The sequence below is a fragment of the Myotis nattereri genome (assembly GCF_964212035.1).
Source record: "Myotis nattereri genome assembly, chromosome: 12".
Taxonomy (NCBI): domain Eukaryota; kingdom Metazoa; phylum Chordata; class Mammalia; order Chiroptera; family Vespertilionidae; genus Myotis; species Myotis nattereri.
In genome coordinates, this window is record NC_138087.1 from 15,572,340 (window position 1) to 15,592,021 (window position 19,682).

Sequence of the window (19,682 nt, forward strand, 5' to 3'; positions counted from 1 at the left end):
TGGGCGGGGCTGCATGATTTCACACTCTGGGCTTCTAGTGTTTAATAGTTGAGTTTCATATTTTGTAGGACAGTAAAGCCTTTGGATTCATTTATTCTGGATATATCCACTGTTATCACTTGAGCGAACATTCTTTCAGATGTTTCCCAAACAAATATAAACATATGTAGGTGTATATGATTACATGTATGCATTATTTTAATAAACACTGAATTGTACTTTATGTATGGTCCTGGAACATGACTTGTTTCTTTACAAAAATATCTTGGATATCTTTGCCATCAACACATATTATATAATTTCATTTTCTGGGGCAGAGAGGACCAGGAACTCAGTTTTACACATGAAGAGCTGAGCTATTTATTAGACATCCAAGTGGGATGCTAAGTAGGACCTATAGGGTATCCCAAAAATGTATAAACACACTGTGAACAATTATAAAGGCAGTCCTTATTAAAATACATTTCATTTTCAAAATTGAGCTATCAGCTGTTAAAGTGTGTATATATTTGTATATATAATCTTGGTGCTCAGGAGAGAGAACTAGTCAGTATGAATGCTTTGGGGATGGGAAGCTTGAGTTCTCACTGCTATGGTGGTTTATTCCAACAGAGTGGGGAATATGCCCAGCCATCCTGAAGGATTTGACTAAATAAAGAAGAATTTTGAGTGGGAAAGGCTTTTTTTTTCGTTATTGCAAAGAAAGCCAAGCTTATTTTTTTTTTAACTGCTTGCTGTCTTGCAAAATGCATTAAGATCTACTCCTGCTTCCTACTGAGCTATCCAGGACAAAAGGCCTGAATCAGCTAGAGGTGCCATTCATAGAGCATCTCCTTTGAAATATCTCTTAAGATATAATTCTCTGCTACCTGCCTTGACCTTGATGCTGAAGAATCTTCAACTAGTAAATATGAAAATGAGATTCAAGCCTTTTGTTTGTTTAAGTTCCAAATCTTATGAGTGTTCCATTGCACAGAGCTTTCTCTTTTCTTTGTAGTTCTTTTGAATTTTACTGTGCTACAGGGAAGTATGTAATAATTGCCTAATGACTCTAGAGAAGATGATGCAATAAATTGCTAGAGTTGGTTATCCCTGGAATAAACACCTTTGCAAGTGACCAAGACAACAGTTCTTATACCCTGAACTTTCCACGTAGCAAAAATACCCAGAAAACAATTATGGTGCCTGGGAATGAACCTTTTTATAACTGATAGTGTAAGCAGACTTTTTTCATGTGGTGTGAATTAATATGTTTAAAATGAGTGAAGAAAGACAGTCAGAATCCTATATAATAACAAGGTAATATGCAAATTAACCCTCACACCCTCACAAGATGGCTGCCTATGACCAGGTCAGCAGGGGGGTTAGAGAGGGATGACCAAACGACTGAACAAGCAGGCTGCATGGGGTGACCAGGCCGGTGGGGGTGGGCAGTAAGGGGTGACCTGGCCATCAGTGGGGGGCAGTTAGGGGTGACCAGGCCTGCAGGCAGGTGAGCAATTAGGAGCCAGTGGTCCTGGATTGTGAGAGGGATGTCCGACTGCCAGCTTAGACGGGCAGTCGGACATCCCACGAGGGGTCCCGGATTAGAGAGGGTACAGGCTGGGCTGAGGGGACCTCCCCCCCATGCACAAATTTTGTGCATCGGGACTCTATTATATATATATTTGGTCTAATAAATCCTGAATTAAAACTGGAAAAAGGTCATTTTTGGCAATCTTAGGATGTTACTTCATTAATAATTCATTAGAACTTATTCTTACAATTGAACAGGTTGAATAGGATAATAGGATAATAGTCACATCTAACAAATGAAGAAACTGAGCCTCCAAGTGATGACTTGCCTAAAGTAGCTTTGTTAGTAAAGTGGAGCAGTATCAACTGAGTGAGCCTTAGATTTCTTGGATGTAAAAGAAAATTATAATTACTCAAGATAGAATACTGCTGTGATGATCTCATAGGTGAAGTTCCTTATTCTGTATATTTTTACTCATATTTTTATTGTTATTATTAATGAAGGAAGGCATTTTCCCACTGGTCAGTACAACTAGTGAAGTTGTGCTGCTGTACCCAGAGGTATTATAGAAAAAAGAATCCTTGCATAAGAATAATTCCCTTCCGTTAGAAAATAGGGGGAATGAATGCACTAGTTCAGTGGTCGGCAAACTCATTAGTCAACAGAGCCAAATATCAACAGTATGATTGAAATTTCTTTTGAGAGCCAAATTTTTTAAACTTAAACTATATAGGTAGGTACATTGTTATTAACTTAATTAGCTGCAGTTTGCCTACCACAGCCCTAGTTGGTTTTACTCAGTGGCTAGAACATCAGCGTGCGGACTGAAGGGTCCCAGGTTCAATTCCAGTCAAGGGCACATACCCCAGGTTGAGGGCTCGTTACCCAGCGTGTGGCTTGCTAGAGGCAGCCAATCAATGATTCTCTCTGATTATTGATAGTTCTATCTCTCTACCACTCTCTCTTCCTCTCTGAAATCAATAAAAGTATATTTTTAAAAAGTTTAAAAAGAAAATATGAGGAATGCTATTTACTTAGGGGATGTAATCAGTAATTTTGAATGGTGGTTAGTTCCAACAAAGAACTTTTTTCTCCAAGTAAACCTATCTTTTTTCTGTTATTATTCTGAAGAAATAAAATTAGAAATATTAAAATGAGAGAGAGAATTAGAAAATATGTGACTTCTAATGCAAGAATGAGTTAAATAGAAATTACAATGGGTTGATATATAAAGAATCTAAAAACTATGTTAGGCCGATTTGTCCTAATATTAGCCTCAGAACTAGGGTTTACTAATAAAGATTATATATTAGTTGCTAAATGTAGTGATTGCTAACCTAAAGTAAAATATATATATATATATATATATATATATATATATATATATATATATATATATATAAATGCCCAAGGAGGACAAAACGTGCTCCATTTTTATTGACTAGTCATTTATAATTATAAGTTGACCTATTTAAATAGATAGATAGATAGATAGATAGATAGATAGATAGATAGATTGGCTTATAATAAAAGTAAGGCCTTCCAACTCAATGTGTCATTGTTCTTGAATTAAGATCTTCACTGCAGACTTTCAGCTCATCAAAACCAATAAAAATACTATAAAGTATAAAAAATATCTAGCAAATTTGCTTATGGCTTTCTTAACTTCTGCTTGTCCAAATCCTTAAATGTTGACAATGAAGATTAAATCAAAGCTGCTGAGGAACATTTATTTACTTTTTGCCCAAGTCCCTACCTGAAAGTCTTTTCTGCGATTTGAGAATCTCTTTTGTTCCATGAAAAACTATTTTATATTTTCCCCTTCAGCTTATGTTTCTTAAACTGTTTCTTGTAAACTTATGTTTTAAACATCAGATAATTCACTCAATATGTAGGGCCAAATTATTACAGCTACGTAATGTTTTTAACCAATTCAGTGACTTGCTTTTGTCTGTTCCATCCCTAGGCTGGTTTTTATTTTGTTGTTGTGATATAATAAAAAAGTTAATATTTAAAAACAATTTTTTCATCTCTCTCTAACTTGAATCCTTTACTCAATTGTTTGTGTCTTATTGGTGTCCTTTTAGGCTCATGCCTTTTCTCTACTTATAAGGGATCCCTGCCTCCTCTTTCCAAGCTGTAGATCCTGTATTGACTGTCCTGTGGAGCCTTTCTAATTCCACCTGAGCTTATACCACATCATCTTTCCATCAGGTACACCCTACCTTTTTACTCTCTCCTCATTTCTCAAACTTATTTCCCAGCTAAGTTATAAACTGAATTTGGTACTTACAGTAACATGTTTATTTTTTCGACAGTGGCTATTTTTAATGACTGGCAATTTATATATTTATTATCTATCTATCTATCTACCTATATCTATCTATCTATATCTATCTATATCTATTTACATATGTAAATAGATATAGATAGATGATATATTATACATATTATAATAACAGTGTGAAATTATTTATGTTGTGATGATACTAAATGTATTTTCAGAAAAAATTAGTGGGAAAAATCTTGCAGCAAAAGAACAGTGAGACTAGAAACAGATAAAAGAACACTCTTCAAACAACCACATTAAATTGTGCCAACATAGACATGGCACAGTAGGGGCTTGTTTTTCTATCTTCCCAGTTTAAAAGCCTTATATGTACACTGGTAACTTTGGCACGTTTTAGAAGTAGGCCTCTTGTGAAGCATTATGCCACACCATGTCTTATATATCATGAAAAGTTGTATTTTTCTACTTATATTACTACAGTTTTGGAAATAGCAATGTAAATATATCTAAATTAAAAATTCTAATGGAAATTCTAAATAGAAATCCAAAACATTTTAAACATTAAAAATATTGTAAATATCTATATATATAAAAGCGTAAGCAACCGAACAACCAAACAACGGTCAACTGGTTGCTATGACGCACACTGACAACCCGGGAGCAGATGCTCAATGCAGGAGCTGCCCCCTGGTGGTCATTGTGCTCCCACAGCCAACCTCCCACAGCTGGCCAACTTCCTGTCGCCCCAGTCAACAGCCAGACTGAGGGACCCCACCCAGGCACGAATTTGTGCACCGGGCCTCTAGTATATACATGAAAATATATTTTATTCTTTTCGAAATTGAGTCCTTAAGAAATTAAGCTTTAGCCCTGGCCGGTGAGGCTCAGTTGGTTGAGTGTTGTCCCAAGAACCATAGCTTCCAGTTTCATTTCCCATCAGTGCACATGCCTAGCTGCCAGCTCAGTCCCCAGTAGGGGGTGTGCAGGAGGCAGCCAATGAATAGATGGTTCTCTCTCTCATGGATGTTTCTCTGTCTCCCTCTCCCTCACTCTCTCTCTAAAATCATTAAAAATATTTTAAAAACAAACAAAAAATAACATTTTTCCTGAAAATATATTTTGAAGTATGATTGTACGCACTATTGATTTTGATACTCAGAATGGCAAGCTGGATTCTGGGTTCTTGTCCTATGAAGTTTAAAGAATAAAAAATTCCAGACTACAAGATTTTAAGCAAAAGCGTGGAGATTTATTGCAAGTGTCTACAAACTCCCCCCTGGGGAGGGGTCCCCAAGATGAGAAAAACCCTTCTCTGAGTCTCTTTGTCTCAGGGTTTATAAATACTGGCAGCTTCTTTGTCTGTAAGTGCTACTTTCTAATTGAACCCTTCCTCATTTGGTGTCCCCTGTGTTTTTTCCTAATTGGCCAATGTCCCCCTTTTCCCTGCATGGTATCAGTTTCAAAGCTCCCCAGGTGCACCCCCCCACCTCCTTTTTCCCCTTATCTTGTGACATTCTTCTGTCCTCTGTATGTAGGGTAAACAATATGGGAGCTCGGAGCTGTCTCTGTCCCTCATGTAAGCATTCCTCTCCCATGGGCCCCTCCCTAACTGCCTTTTCCTGTCTCTAAATCCTTTCGGTTTGAAATTCAATGATGGTTTTTCCATTGCATGGAGCCTTATTCTTTTCTTTACATTTGAGGATTGGAATGTAAAGGGCAATAATTGAATTCTCCAACAAATATCAGGAGAACCCCCAAGTTATGTTTGCAACAAGCTGGCTTCTATTGTTCTGCATTTCCTAACATCTTATTTATTGGTTTATCTTTCTGGTTATCATTTGTATTGTTTTCTTTCTGCCCCCCCCCTTTTTTTTCTTTCCCCTTTTACTGACATCACAGTGTTCCCAATAATTCCTCCTGCTATGATTTTCATTCTGGCCTTCTTATGGAAGAACTTTGCTATTCTAAGTTTATTCTTTACTAATACCCAAAGAACACTTAGTTTAAAGTATAAGGATTAACATTTAATTGTTTTATATTAAAGTTAATATTGATCCATTTTTATGTGGCATTTAGGTTTTATTCTCTTAATGGAAAACAGATATTTTATGATCACAAATTTTATTTTCCCAAGATTTTATCTCATTGCCTCTGTTCCCTTTAATATAACAGTAATAATTAAAGAAGCCTTCTGACTTTAAGTAGAATGTATTCATTTTCAGTGTTCCATCACCTTAGAAGTGATGCTAGGTGGACCGTTATACATGATACCTAAAGATGAGTTCCAGCTGAAAAAAACCATCAATGGGCCATTTAAAAACTATAAGCTCTGAAATATGTTAATGTCAGGATTTCTTTCATCAATTATGGTGACATCTTCTAAATTTTTTATGTAACAATTTTATGAACATTTTATACATTTATTTCTATAATGTATTTATGAACTTCTGTATTGATTGGCTTATTTTGGAGACTTACTACATTTATAAGCTGCATTTCTTTTCATATGTGTTAACAATAACAGCCTATTGTTTGAGTCAAATTTGTAAAAATTCACCTTAATGTGTAAATCCATTTTTTCATTACTGACGCAGAGCAAAGAAAGCCAACAGGATAACAAACACTAACATTTTGCCTCTAAGTGCTCATGGACATAAAATAAATGAGGCATAGCTATTGATTGTCTTTGGCCTACATTGTCTGCACAGGAACTATTAAGGAGGCTTTTCCATCGTCCTTTCATGCCTCATTTTCTCATACTATCTAATGAAGAGCTTCACTTAAACAATAATGTGCTACTCTCCCCAAAGTGCATTTTTATAGCACTAAAAAGTAGTACTTGTGTATCCAGGACTGTTTTTATAACTGCACGTACTGGTATTGTATAAAATTATAAACTATTCAAGAACCGGGTAGCATTTTTAGGTCTTTTAATTAATTTCTCACTTTAAAATTTATTTTGTCAATCCGAACATGTTGAATAACAGGTATCATTTTAATATTCATATAAGTGTGAGATAATTGTTTAAACCTCTAAAATAAATATTTTATACCTTTAAGAAGGGTTTGTTTTGGGGGCTTAAATGGTAAATATGTCTAAAATATATTTTCAAATTTTCACATACTGAGTTTAGTTTGGAACCCTCTCAGATTTCAGTGAATGAGCATTTGGATGAAAAACCTTGAATTTCATTAGCAAGATCTAGGTTGGAAGTAATAGTCTTTTAGTCTTCAGTGTTGAAACTAGAAGAATGAATGAGGTCATTTGAAGATGTATAACAAGAGGGAAGTCAAATGTTGAATAAGGATTGTATTAACAACATTTTTCTTTCTTCTTTTCTTCCTCTTTCCCTTCCCTCCTTCCTTCCTTCCTTCCTTCCCATTGCATCTCACTTTAATTATATTCTTACTCACAGGGTTGTATATTATTGGCAATTTGCTTTTCTTCTGTGAATTTTCATGCATTCAAAATCCATTACTTTCTATATCCATAGGGAAATGGACAAACAATATGGATTATAAAACAGGATTTATAAATTTGGGGTAAATAAATTATCAAGGGTCATCTAGTATGAGTATCAACTGTATGTATGATGTGGTTATGTGTGTTCCTTAGGTATGCCTCTTACAAACAGGACATAGTTGGATTTTATTTTTCTACCTTTCCTTCACCAAATTGATGGTCTTTGGCCTTTAATAGGAAAACTTAACAAACTCACATTACCATGTTTATTGACATTTTTTTACTTATTTAGGTATCTTAGCTTAGATTTTTTTTTCAGTTGTTAAGCTCCCACTTAATTTCTCTTTTCTCCCCTTAGCATTGTTGGTTTAACTGAGTGTATGGAGTGTCCTTTGCTCTGTTTTTCTTTGTTGTTGTTGTTGATGATTTTGGTTTACAATTTATTCATCCTGTTTCTATTCTTTATTGGTGGCAATTCTTAGATTTTTCTAAACTTTGAAAAGTTTGATTTTTCTACCAAAATCTAGAATTAATTAGTATTTGTGCCCACCTTAAAACAAATAAAGAAACTCAGCCTGCTTTCTCTTTTCTCTCTAACCTGACTGAAAAATCTGACAGAGGCCTAAAACCAGGACTACAGGCTTTATTAGAGGAGAAGGACCTGCCGGGCTGCCTCACAAGGGGAGGACAGCAGCACCTGCAGGGTGGGCGCGCCTTTTGAGGGGCGGAATGGGAAGGGGTGGGGGCTTAGTGTACTCGGCGCACACTGATTGGTGGCTTACTGTATGGTCCATATAGGAACAAGGGCTTAGGGTATTTGGCAAGTGTGGATTGGTGGTCTAATGTATAGTCCATATAAGGTACCTGGTTAATCACTCAGGTATTTCCGGGCTGCAGGTTTGGTCATAGTCTGCCCACCAGCTGGGGGAAGGGAGGATCTATTACTGACCAGGTTAAAATTCATTCCAATTTGAATACCCCGTGAATTCAAAATTCTAGCATATAAGAGTTTTGTTACATATTTATTGGTTGAGTGATTTTTCAAATAAGTGACATGCAAACTATTTATATTGCTAAATTTAATTAATCTGAAATGGCTAGTGAAGTCTCAAGAAGGGGTTGAGAAGAGGTAATACATTTCCCATATACATCTAAAACTATATTATCAGACCTACATTAGATTACCGTGGTATGCTCAGCTGAATGCCTAGCCAATATCCATTCTCACTTGTCATCTTTACTAGCAGAACTCCAATATTGATTTTGATGCAATGTGTCAACCATAAATACTTCCTTCCCTGAGTCCCCTTGCAAAGGAAGATGACCATGTATTATATTCTGGTGAAAAAAAAAATATATAGGTGAAAATACTAACAAACTCAAAACCTCATAAACAGAAGCCCTTTGCCTTTTTCCTTTTGATAATTCATATTCCGGGTGTCTGGAAATGCAAATCATTGCTTGAAAATATAGCAGGACAAGACCACAACTTAGGAACTATGGATCAGGTGGACAGCGGCTGCTTATGTCCTTAAAGACATCCATATCTGAGCATTTCAACCAGCCAAGGGAGTTGAGAAAAATAAGTTTCTATCTGTCAGAGTTGCTTGGGTTTTCATTACTTGTAGTTAACCATTGTAGTGGGTTAATACTTATATGAATTTATAAAACCAGGGAAGCCACAATGATTTTTAGGATGATTGCTCAATGTTGAGGTTGTTCGCTGCTTGTTTCATTTAGGGGTTCTTTGCGGTTTAGCATTTATTTCCTCTCCTCCCAGGAAAGGTGGAGGACCTTTCCAAGCATTCTGTGTGCTAGCCGTGTTTACCAGGCCCTCAGGTGCTGATTGGAATTCAGACTCATTGATGGTTAGGGGTCTTTTTAGTGGAAGCCATCCACACATCTCCAACGGAGGAGATAATTAACAGCTGTCAGTATGCCAGGAATTAGTAAAATGTTGGAGAACACCCAAAATGATTTTTAAAACAACAAAATTAGGCTTGGCAGGACTGTGTGGTGTTTTATTGTAACCTGAAGCTACATCATGCAGCTCCAGATCGCCAAAAGTATATTCTCTATCACAATGGGGACAGTATTTATATTATACCCCTAATTTACAGTAATTTTGGATTATTTTTAAAAATGTGCCACAGGCCGGCACAAACCTTTCAAGTTCTCAGCATATGAGTTAATTGTGTTGCTGTTATTTGGAATAGTGAGTTTTCCTCCCGAGACACTAGAACTGAGAGTCTGGGTAGCTCATGAAGATGGGTCAGACATGGTTCCCTATCCCACCTATTCTCACTGACACACGTGAGGTACATAGCACCTAATGGAATGCAGCTCTGTGTAGAAAATTTCTGCCTGGTCAGACTGGTTCAGTTTGTTGAGTGTCGTCCCCTGCATTGAAAGGCCGCCAGTTCAATTCCTGGTCTGGGCACATAGGGAAAGCAACCGATTGATGTTTCTCTCTCTCTCTCTCTCTCTCTCTCTCTCTCTCTCTCTCTCTCTCTCTCTCTCTCTCTCTCATCTCTCTTTCACTAGCCAATATTCATTCTCACTTGTCATCTTTACTAGCAGAACTCCAATATTGAGTTTCAATGCAATGTTTCAGCCATAAATACTTCCTTCCCTGGGTCCCCTTGCAAAGAAAGATGACCATGTGTTACATTCTGGTGGGGGAAAAAAACACACAAAACAAAACAAACAACAACAAAAAAACAACAAAGGTGAAAATACCAACAATCATACAACCTCATAAAGAGAAGCCCTTTTCCTTTTTCCTGTTGATAATTCTTGTCTGGTTGTCTGGAAATGCAAATCATTGCTTGAAAGTATAGCAGGAGAACACCACAACATAGAAACTATGGATCAGGAGGAAAGGGGCTGCTTATCCTTAAAGACATCCATCTTTGAGCATTTCAACCGGCCAAGGGATTTGAGAAAAATAAGTCCCTATCTGTCCGAGTTGTTTGGGTTTTTCATTATTTGTAGCTAGACCAATACAGTGGGTTAACTCACCAATGCAGTGGGTTAATCTCTCTCTCTCTCTCTCTCTCTCTCTCTCTCTCTCTCTCTCTCTCTCTCCCTCTCTCTCTCTCTTTCTCTCCCTTCCTCTCTCTAAGCATGTCCTTGGGTAAGGATTTTTAAAAAGTCTGTGTTTTTTTGTTTGCTTGTTTTATATATAAGGCTTTTTTTTCTTTTTTAATTTTATTGTCGTAAAATTTATTTGCTTTTATTCATTAGTCAACATCAACATATAGGTTTCATGTGTGGATTGCTAATTTACAAAATCTGTGTATAGGACCATGTGCCCACCACCCAAAGTCAAATCTTCTCCTGTCACCTCATATTAGGACCCCTTTCTTCCCTCACCCCCCTCCTTCTGGCAACCAACACACTGCTGTTTGTGTTCATAAGTTTCAATGTTATATTCCACATGTGAGTGAAATCATATAGTTCTTAGCTTTTTCCGTTTGACTTATTTCACTTCTCATAATGTTCTTAAGGTCCATCCACATTGTTGTAAATCACGCTATTTCATCCTTTCTTATGGCCGTATAGTATTCCATTGTGTATATGTACCACATCTTCTTTATCCAGTCCTCTATGGTAGGGCACTTTGGCTGTTTCCAACTCTTGGCCACGGTGAATAATGCTGCAATGAACATAGGGGTGCATGTATCTTTGTGTATAAATGATTTTGAGTTTTTCGAGTATATACCCAGGAGTGGAGTTATTGGGTTGCATGGTGGCTCTAGTTTTAATTTTTTGAGGAATCGCCAGACTGCTTTCCATAATGGTTGTACCAGTTTACATTCCCACCAGCAGTGAATGAGGGTTCCCTTTTTTCTACACCCTCTCCAGCACTTGTTGTTGCTTGTCTTGTTGATAGTGGCCACTCTAACTGGTGCAAGGCGGTATCTCATTGTAGTTTTAATTTGCATTTCCCTGATTGCCAGTGAGGTTGAACATCTTTTCAAATATCTATTGGCTGCATGTCTTCTTGGAAGAGGTGTATTTTCAGATCCTCTGCCCACTTTTTGATTGGATTGTTTGCTTGTTTGGTGTTGAGTTTTATGAGTTATTTATATATTCTGGAAATTAAACCTTTGTCAGAGCTACTGTTTGCAAATATAATCTTCCTTCTGGTTGGCTGCTGTTTGTTTTGTTGTCCATTTCTTTTGCTGTGCAGAAGCTCTTCAGTCAGATATAGTCCCATTCATTTAGTTTTTGCTTTTCCTTCCCTTGATACTTTGGGGTCAAGTCCATAAAATGTTCTCTACCACCCAGGCCCATAAGTTTAGTACCTCTAAACTAGACATTTTTTAATATATGTGAAAAAATATAGAATTATTTTCTTAAAGTAGAATTATTTGACTATAGATTATGAGCAATAACCTGGTAGCTTTGGTAGATCTGGAATATTGTCCTTTAAGAAAGTTAAACTAATTTACACAACCCAAGGTAGTGTGAGAATTCAATTTCTCTCCACCCTTGTGAAAATCATCAAGGCATGAATCTTTAAGATACAGATTTTATACTGGCCATTGATCAGAATTCTTAGTCCAAGGATATTTCTTTATGTCTATGGTATTATTTGTTAAATTTTAAAAGCACAAAAATCTTAAGAGTTCATACTGATATTTCAGCACCTATAGTTCTCACCCTCATGTCTCATATAGATAGCTTTACACTACTCAAAAACATCCCCTAGGCAAAGGTAGAAGGAAGCTTTACCTGAAGAAAGGATGTTTGACTTGGTGAGGAATATGTATAGATATGCAAAAGAGATGTTGCAGAGCCATGCTTTAAGAGCATAAATTTCAGACCATGTGTTTGAGTATACTTTGGAAATTTAGGAGTAATAGTGAATTTTTCTTTGTTTTGTTTATTTTTATTGATTTTTAAGAGAGAGGAAAGAAGGAGAGAGAGAGAGAGAGAGAGAGAGAGAGAGAGAGAAGCATCAATCAGTTGCTTTCTGTACACTCCCAGACCAGGGACCCCAGCGACTTTTCGGTTCACTGGACCACACTCAATCAACTGAGCCACGCTGGCCAAGACTCTTTTGTTTAATATTTTTGTTTTTATACTTTGGGTTATTTTAACAGCTGAGAAATCACATCAAATAGCTAACCTGTATTGACTGAGAAAATCTTGGTAAATTAAGCAGAAAAAATTGTCCATCATTTCCCTCCCTAATTAACAAGTTTGAGTTAATGGCTGCAGCAGCAGTATTTAACATGTATACCACATCAGCAATAAATTAGGATCAAATCTGAGCACAGCTAACTGCATCCCAGACCTGTGTTTTCACAGTACAGAAAATATTAAGATTTATGCTGCTGCTTATATTTTATCTATCTTGTGGGTATATCATGGATATTTGTATATACTTTACTTGAACTTCTGCTGGGCAATTTGATATTTCCCGCAAATTTTAAAGGAGTTGAGAAGGAGCAGAGGGTGCTTCATGGGAGAATTGATTATATTGAATTAGCTCTCATAAATTTGTTTTTCAAATATTTTAGACAAATTTTCTTAAAACATTATGTATAATAATTATCATACATATGACCCAAATTTTAATTAGTGGCTTCTAAAATAATAATATCAGCCATCTTCAAATAGGATTGACTCATGCAAAACCACATTACCAGCATTCCAGGAATACCTGATGGTAAAAATTCAGAATACCAACTTATTCTATAATGCATTCCCTAACGCATAGCAGTGGTGGGAGAAGCAGAACAAAAGAACATTTATCAAAAGATCCCAATGTCCTATGGGCTCTGAGAAGACGCCTGCTAGTTGGAAAGGCGGGGAGGAGGAAACAAAGCTTGTTCCCCAGGCAGAACTCCACTTTCTGTAGCTTAGCCTGTGTGCTGCTGACAGGTCCACCTTGTGCCTTCTTATTACGTTGACTGATGTCACCCTTCTATGGAACTGCTCCTGCCTCTGCTTGGCCCTGAGCATGTGGAATGGATCCTCTCTTTGTCTCAGCTAAGTCGGTGTCCTTCGTGCAGAGAATACTAGCACCTCACAAAATGGGGTCTGGCACTATGCTCCAACTCCTCACGGAATGACTATAGGCACGGTCTCCTGTCCACAGATTATTTCTTTACATTATTCTTTAAAAAACTCTACTTAGCATTTTATTCCTCGGAACCTGGGGTTTTGTTAAACAAGTTAAAGGGGAATCATCCAAAGTTGCTTTTGTGACCTTATAGGTATATTTGTTTGCAGATCTGATATGGCCAGCACATAGTTGATAATAAAAGAAGAAAATATCCCTGTGCATGAGGGAATACTAAGGAATGGTATTAGTCTCTCTCTCTCTCTCTCTCTCTCTCTCTCTCTCTCTCTCTCTCTCACACACACACACACACACACACACACACACACAAGCAGACATACACATACCTATATAGGTATATGTGTTTTCTTTTGGGAGATAAGGGCTTGGAGGAAATTTCCAGGGATAATTTCTTGATTGTAATAAATATAGCTCTTCTCCAAAGGATACAAAACAAACAATTCTACTTTTGTATCAAACTCAACTACTCAAGAAATATTTACTGAGCACCTATTACTTCGCATCAGCCATTCATGACACACGAATGTCCATACTCTCTTTCTCATAACAGGTCTATAGTTACATCACTGAATATTTTGTCACCATAGTGCCTGTTTTCTTAAAAAGATTGTTTGGCTGAAAAACAACTAGAGCTGCCCTCAAGCAGATTGTTGGAAATGGTTCAACTAGGCTGGATTCCTAATCAGCACCAGAAGCATATCCTCAGCTCTCCTCATCCATATTAAAGTCATGTCTTTCCAGACCAGCTAGAATCAATTGATTTTGAAGGCTCCTGATTTTGCTCCTGTCACAAAAAGTAGTCAAAAAAGAATATTGTCACTTGGCCCCATAATTATTGTCATGAAACCTCTGCCATACCAGTTGGTGATAGCAATTATTTGGCAACAAACTTATTATAAATCCTGAATATATATTTCATGCCACAAAAGTAGATATCAGGTCTTCTCCTATTCTCAAATCTCCTGACATTCATACTTACAATGTTGGACAAGACCCATAGAGGTGGTAAACCTCCTGGTTATTGTTATATCCTGTTAACTAAACAGGGTGGGATGTCATGTGTACAAGGGGTTGCTGAAATCCTGTTAATGTTTTGATGCTTAACCAGTGATTATATGTTTCAGAGTTGTATATACAGTAGCTGCATTGTTTCTAGAACAATAGAGGGCTCTTTATCTAAAAGTTGATCACTTTGACAAGTATACAAATGCTCCCTTATCCCAGATATTAAAACTCTACCTCATCAACTGCCCTGTCTCCTTCAATCTCCTTCATGAAGTATTTCCCACCTCCCTAGGCTGTGATGATCTTTCACTTTCTTGAACTCCATTACCATTTGTAATTGACATTTGACACTCATATTTTATTGCTTTGAAATGTAGTATCTTATTTACCTAACTAGACTGTAAGTTCTCCAAGGGAAAGATCTATAATTATATCCCTTTGTTTCATTCACATCACCAAGCACTATGCCATGCTCATATTTTGCACAAAGCTAAGTTACTGGGTAAACCAACAAGTGAATGCAGACTTGGGAACTGGCATAGCGTTTTCTCAGATTTTTATTGAAGGTAAAACTATTTAAATCTGGGCTGAATTATAATAAAAGATAGAAGTCCTGACAAGCAAGTAGTTTTAAAATATTAAAATCTCTTACATGGGCAAATGATAGTTTACATGAGCACATGATCTTCTCAAGTCTGCATGTGAAATCACCATCGCAATAAGGAGAAAACTGACAGCAGCCACAGGTATTAGTGACTTGTTTAAGGTCACTCAGCTGGCTGAGGGGAGAGTCATGACCCAGGTTCCTTCTCTATCAGATGTTCTTTACATGCCTCTTAGTGTGTCCAGTGTTTTTTAGTTTTAACAGACAGTTCAGCCAGCTGATCAAAGTGTCGTCTCTGTGTTGCAGACAACACACTCTAGACAACGCTTTCTCAGATACCACTTTGTAATGCCACTAAGTTTAGAGTTGAATTTTTAGTCCATTAATATTCTAATGGTTAGTTCTTCCTTTGTCCAATTTTCAGAAGTGGACTTATTTATTTATTTACTTTTTTATTTACATTTAAATTTCATCACTCTTCACAAACAAGAAAAAATTATGCTTATTGTCAGGGTTTTCCATTTATTCTAGAAGCTGTAGCAATATTATAGGATAGTCAATATGTTTTTAAAGGAGATATTGACAAATTAAAGTGTGTCCAAAACAAGATGACCAGAATAGGGAAATGTTTGGAAACATGCCTTGAGAGCAATGTACCTGTCATTTTATGTCCAAGAAAGCGGCGATGTTGAGTCTGAAAGATGCCCCACATCCCTGGAAGGGGTTGATAGCTCCCTCCAATTATTTGAAGACCTGCCATGTGAAACTAGGTTCCCATATTTTCTGAGTCGTAGTTCCAGAGGGCAAACATAGACCCATGTGTGACAAATATAGGAAGTGGTTTCCACTGTATATACACAAACTTCTCCAAAAGCTGGAGTTGTTGTGTCAGCTCTCTTGTTGATGCCAAGGGAGCTGTAGTGTTGGCCCCTGGTCAACAAAAGCCACCATATTGAGTGAGAGCTAGCTTGGATGTCCTGAGTCACCTGTGACTTAAAAATTGCATGATTATCTCTCACATTTGAGCCAAACCCAAATGGATGACAACCAAATCTAGCTCAGCAGTTCTCATTCACTCCGCTCAGGTAAAGAGCATTTTAGGAAAGATCATGCTATTGGAAGCCACCACTAACACTGGATCCCTGGATATCGCCACCCTGTGGATAGAATATAGCCCATCATCATGAGGTGGCCCTCTTCCTCTCTGCCCAGCTCACCAGATCAGAAGCGTTTCTTGAGGCAGTGAAACCATCTAGTTCTTCAGGATGCTGTCTGCATTGGTCTACATGAAGGAAGTGGAATATATTTAAAATAAAGCTTTGTCTCCCAACCTTTTTAGGTTAACAGTAGATATTCAAGTTGGCTTATACGAAACAAGTGCAATTCAATGCACTACAGCTTTGAAAGTGTTAGAAAATAAATCAAACCATAAAATGTGACAGAGGTTTTAGAATAAAGCCATGTTTCAGTATATTGAATATAATGTTCACAGCAGGGCAACGTATATCATATGAATACTCTTTCACTCCTCACCTTGATTAGAATAGAAAGTACATATTTAACAGTTATTTTGAAGTCTCAATGTGATTCAAACTTCCATTTTAGTTATAGTTTGTCTTTTTTCATTTCATGAAATCAGCAGTCAAAGCTCATATTTATGTTTAATACAGAATTCATTGTAAACACAAGTTCCACAATGGAACTCATTTTATTAGACCTGTCAGTATAAAACAGCAATTGCAGAGGGTCATGCAGCATCCTTCTAGCTGTCAGACCAATATCTTGCTGAGTGCCATCTGCAGTGTCTCAGCTTCTTTATTTATACTGGAACTCATTTAGTCTGATCCAAGAGCTATTTCCAAAATTCCTGTAGCACATTAAACAGCACTTTATCGCCGAAACCGGTTTGGCTCAGTGGATAGAGCGTAGGCTTGCAGACTGAAAAGGTCCCAGGTTCGATTCCGGTCAAGGGCATGTACCTGGGTTGCAGGCACATCCCCAGTAGGAGATGTGCAGGAGGCAGCTGATCGATGTTTCTCTCTCATCGATGTTTTTAACTCTCTATCTCTCTCCCTTCCTCTCTGTAAAAAATCAATAAAATATATTTTAAAAAAGCACTTTATCAAGATAGCCATTGCTTTGGAGAAAGGAATATCAGCAAGTTTCTCTGTGGGAATGGAGATCTAGACAAATGCAGGTAATAGGTTTAAGGAGAAATAGTATTATTTCTAAGAGGAATTGTTTTATATTAAACAAATCTATCTGTCCTAAACTTATATAGCTAACATGAGATTTGGATACTTTGCAACACTATAGTTTTAAACCACAAAGTCAATATTTGAAGCTGTCTAATTCTTCTTACATAATATATCTATAAGTCAGGTAGCTACCAACAGCTGATAGAATTATCTTGACATGAGCAAATCATTCTTAAACTATGATGACATGATCTTCAAAACCTCTACTGGGCCTGGTACTCTCAGTCCAACACTTTACTACCTTTTCTTTTTTTTATCCTCACACAAGGACAAATTTATTAATTTTATTTTATTTTATTGATTTTTAGATACAGAGGAAGGGAGAGAGAGATAAAAACATCAATGATGAGAGGGAATCATTGACTGGCTGCCTCCTACATGCCCCCAACTGGGAATCAAGCTCACAACCCAGGCATGTGCCCTGCTCACTGAGCATCACCAGGCAGGGAAGCTTATTAATTTTATAGAGAAAGAGAAAAGGAAAGAGAAAAGAGGAGAGAGAGAGAGAGAGAGAGAGAGAGAGAGAGAGAGAGAGAGAAGAGAGAAACATCGATTAGTTGCCTCCAGTACCCACCCCAACAGGGGATAAAATCTGTAACCCAGGTATGTGCCCTGGCCAGAATGGAACCTGCCACCTTTGGTTGTATGGCTTGACGCTCCAAACAACTGAGCCACCCGGCCAGGGCTTGTGTCTTTCACCGGAAATTTCCTGAACATTTCCCCATCTGCTTTTAAAAAGAACAAACTTTTCTGAATAATTGATTTGGAAACACATTCAGGGTTAATATACCTTATTCTGTGGAGTCACGTAAGTGTTTCTTTACAAAAAAAAAGTGAGCAAACATGAATTTGAAATTCAGGCAAAGAAAATGATAGGTTGGCCTTCAGAAATAATGAAATAAAAAAGAACACTGCTTAGTGTTTGTTAAACTTGTTTTGATATGAATCTATGAAAAGAGACTCTAACTTGTCTGTGTGCTTAAAAGTTCTTTTTTAAAAAATATACTTATTGATTTTTTTTACAGAGAGGAAGAGAGAGGGATAGAGAGTTAGAAACATCAATGAGAGAGAAACATCAATGAGAGAGAAACATCGATCAGCTGCCTCTTTCACACTTCCTACAGGGGATGTGCCCGCAACCACGGTACAGGCCCTTGGCCTGAATCGAATCTGGGACCCTTCATTCCACAGGCTGACACTCTATCCACTGAGCCAAACCGGTTAGGGCTCTTAAAAGTTCTTGATTTCTTACTGAATCAAGTGAAACCACTATTAACCTACAATGATTATTATTTCAACTCTTTGGAAATTTAAGTGAACCTCATATGAAATCATAATCTATCACACTAGACAAAAGTAATTTAGTATGGGGATTGGAAGTTTGTTTTTGAAGTGCCTCTGCTAAGTTTTCCCCAAAGTGTATCAGAGTCATAATTCCAAAAAAATCCATATATATATGTGTGTGTGTGTGTGTGTGTGTGTGTGTGTGTGTGTGTGTGGTGTGTCATAGTTCCAATAGTTAAGACATGGTATAATAATGATACTCATTATGGGAACAATGTCAATATTATGCATGACCAATGGGTGACCATGTCATTAATGTAATTAGAAGAGATGTTAATGTAATATATTGCTATTTGGAAATTTGGCAGAAAATGTCTGAAATAAGCATATCCTTGATAATGGGTACATCATTTTAAATATTATATTTTGTTCAATATCTGGTCATAGTTTCTCTATCCTTTTAAAAGTGATAAAACTTATGCTTACAGATTTCCATCAGCAGTAAATCCAAGAAACATTTAGCATGAAATAACGCTTTACTAAATTTTGGAAACAAGGACTAGAATTGGTATACTATAGAATTTACATTTTTCCAATGCTTTTGAAAATAATACTTATTTTGACTTAAATATTTTCCTTTAAAAAACTATATAACATAGAGGTTGTCTTGTGTTTTCTTCTGTAATATCACCGACTGTATAAACTGTCTTTCATCAGGGACGATATTTACTTGCATCATAGAAAAATATTAATTTTCTCTTGATTATAAAAATAATAGCATACCTTAATTTAAATCTCAGTTTTGCCATGTTTAAAGTAGTAATATAGTTCCTGGACATTAGTAAGTGGCACAAAATTATTACTATTATTTACATTAATGTTATTTATTTATTAAATTAATGAGATAAGATAGCATTTATGAAGTTATATAAACACACATCCCTAGGAGGGAGCTATGAATCCCTTCCAGGATGTGGGGCATCTTTCAGACTCAACATCGCTGCTTTCTTATACATAAAATGACAGATACATTGCTGTCAAGGCATGTTTCCAAACATTTCACTATTCTGGTCATCTTGTTTTGGATACACTTTAATTTCTCAATATCTCCTTTTAAAAATATATTGACTATCCTATAATATTGCCCCAGCTTCTAGAATAAATG

The 19,682-nt window shown here is 36.8% G+C and overlaps 1 protein-coding gene across 4 annotated transcripts in view; it reads left to right on the forward strand.

Moving 5' to 3' along the window:
• The window catches only part of LINGO2 (leucine rich repeat and Ig domain containing 2), a 1,194,892-nt gene that overhangs the window by 674,634 nt on the left and 500,576 nt on the right, over nt 1-19,682 (forward strand). Inside the window, exon 5 of one of the 4 annotated variants that reach the window (XM_081104244.1) lies at nt 3,654-3,730. The exons of the other annotated variants lie outside the window; for them this stretch is intronic. The gene's annotated coding sequence lies outside the window, so the exon portion shown is untranslated. The remainder of the gene's footprint in view (nt 1-3,653; nt 3,731-19,682) is intronic. 4 annotated transcript variants of the gene reach the window in all.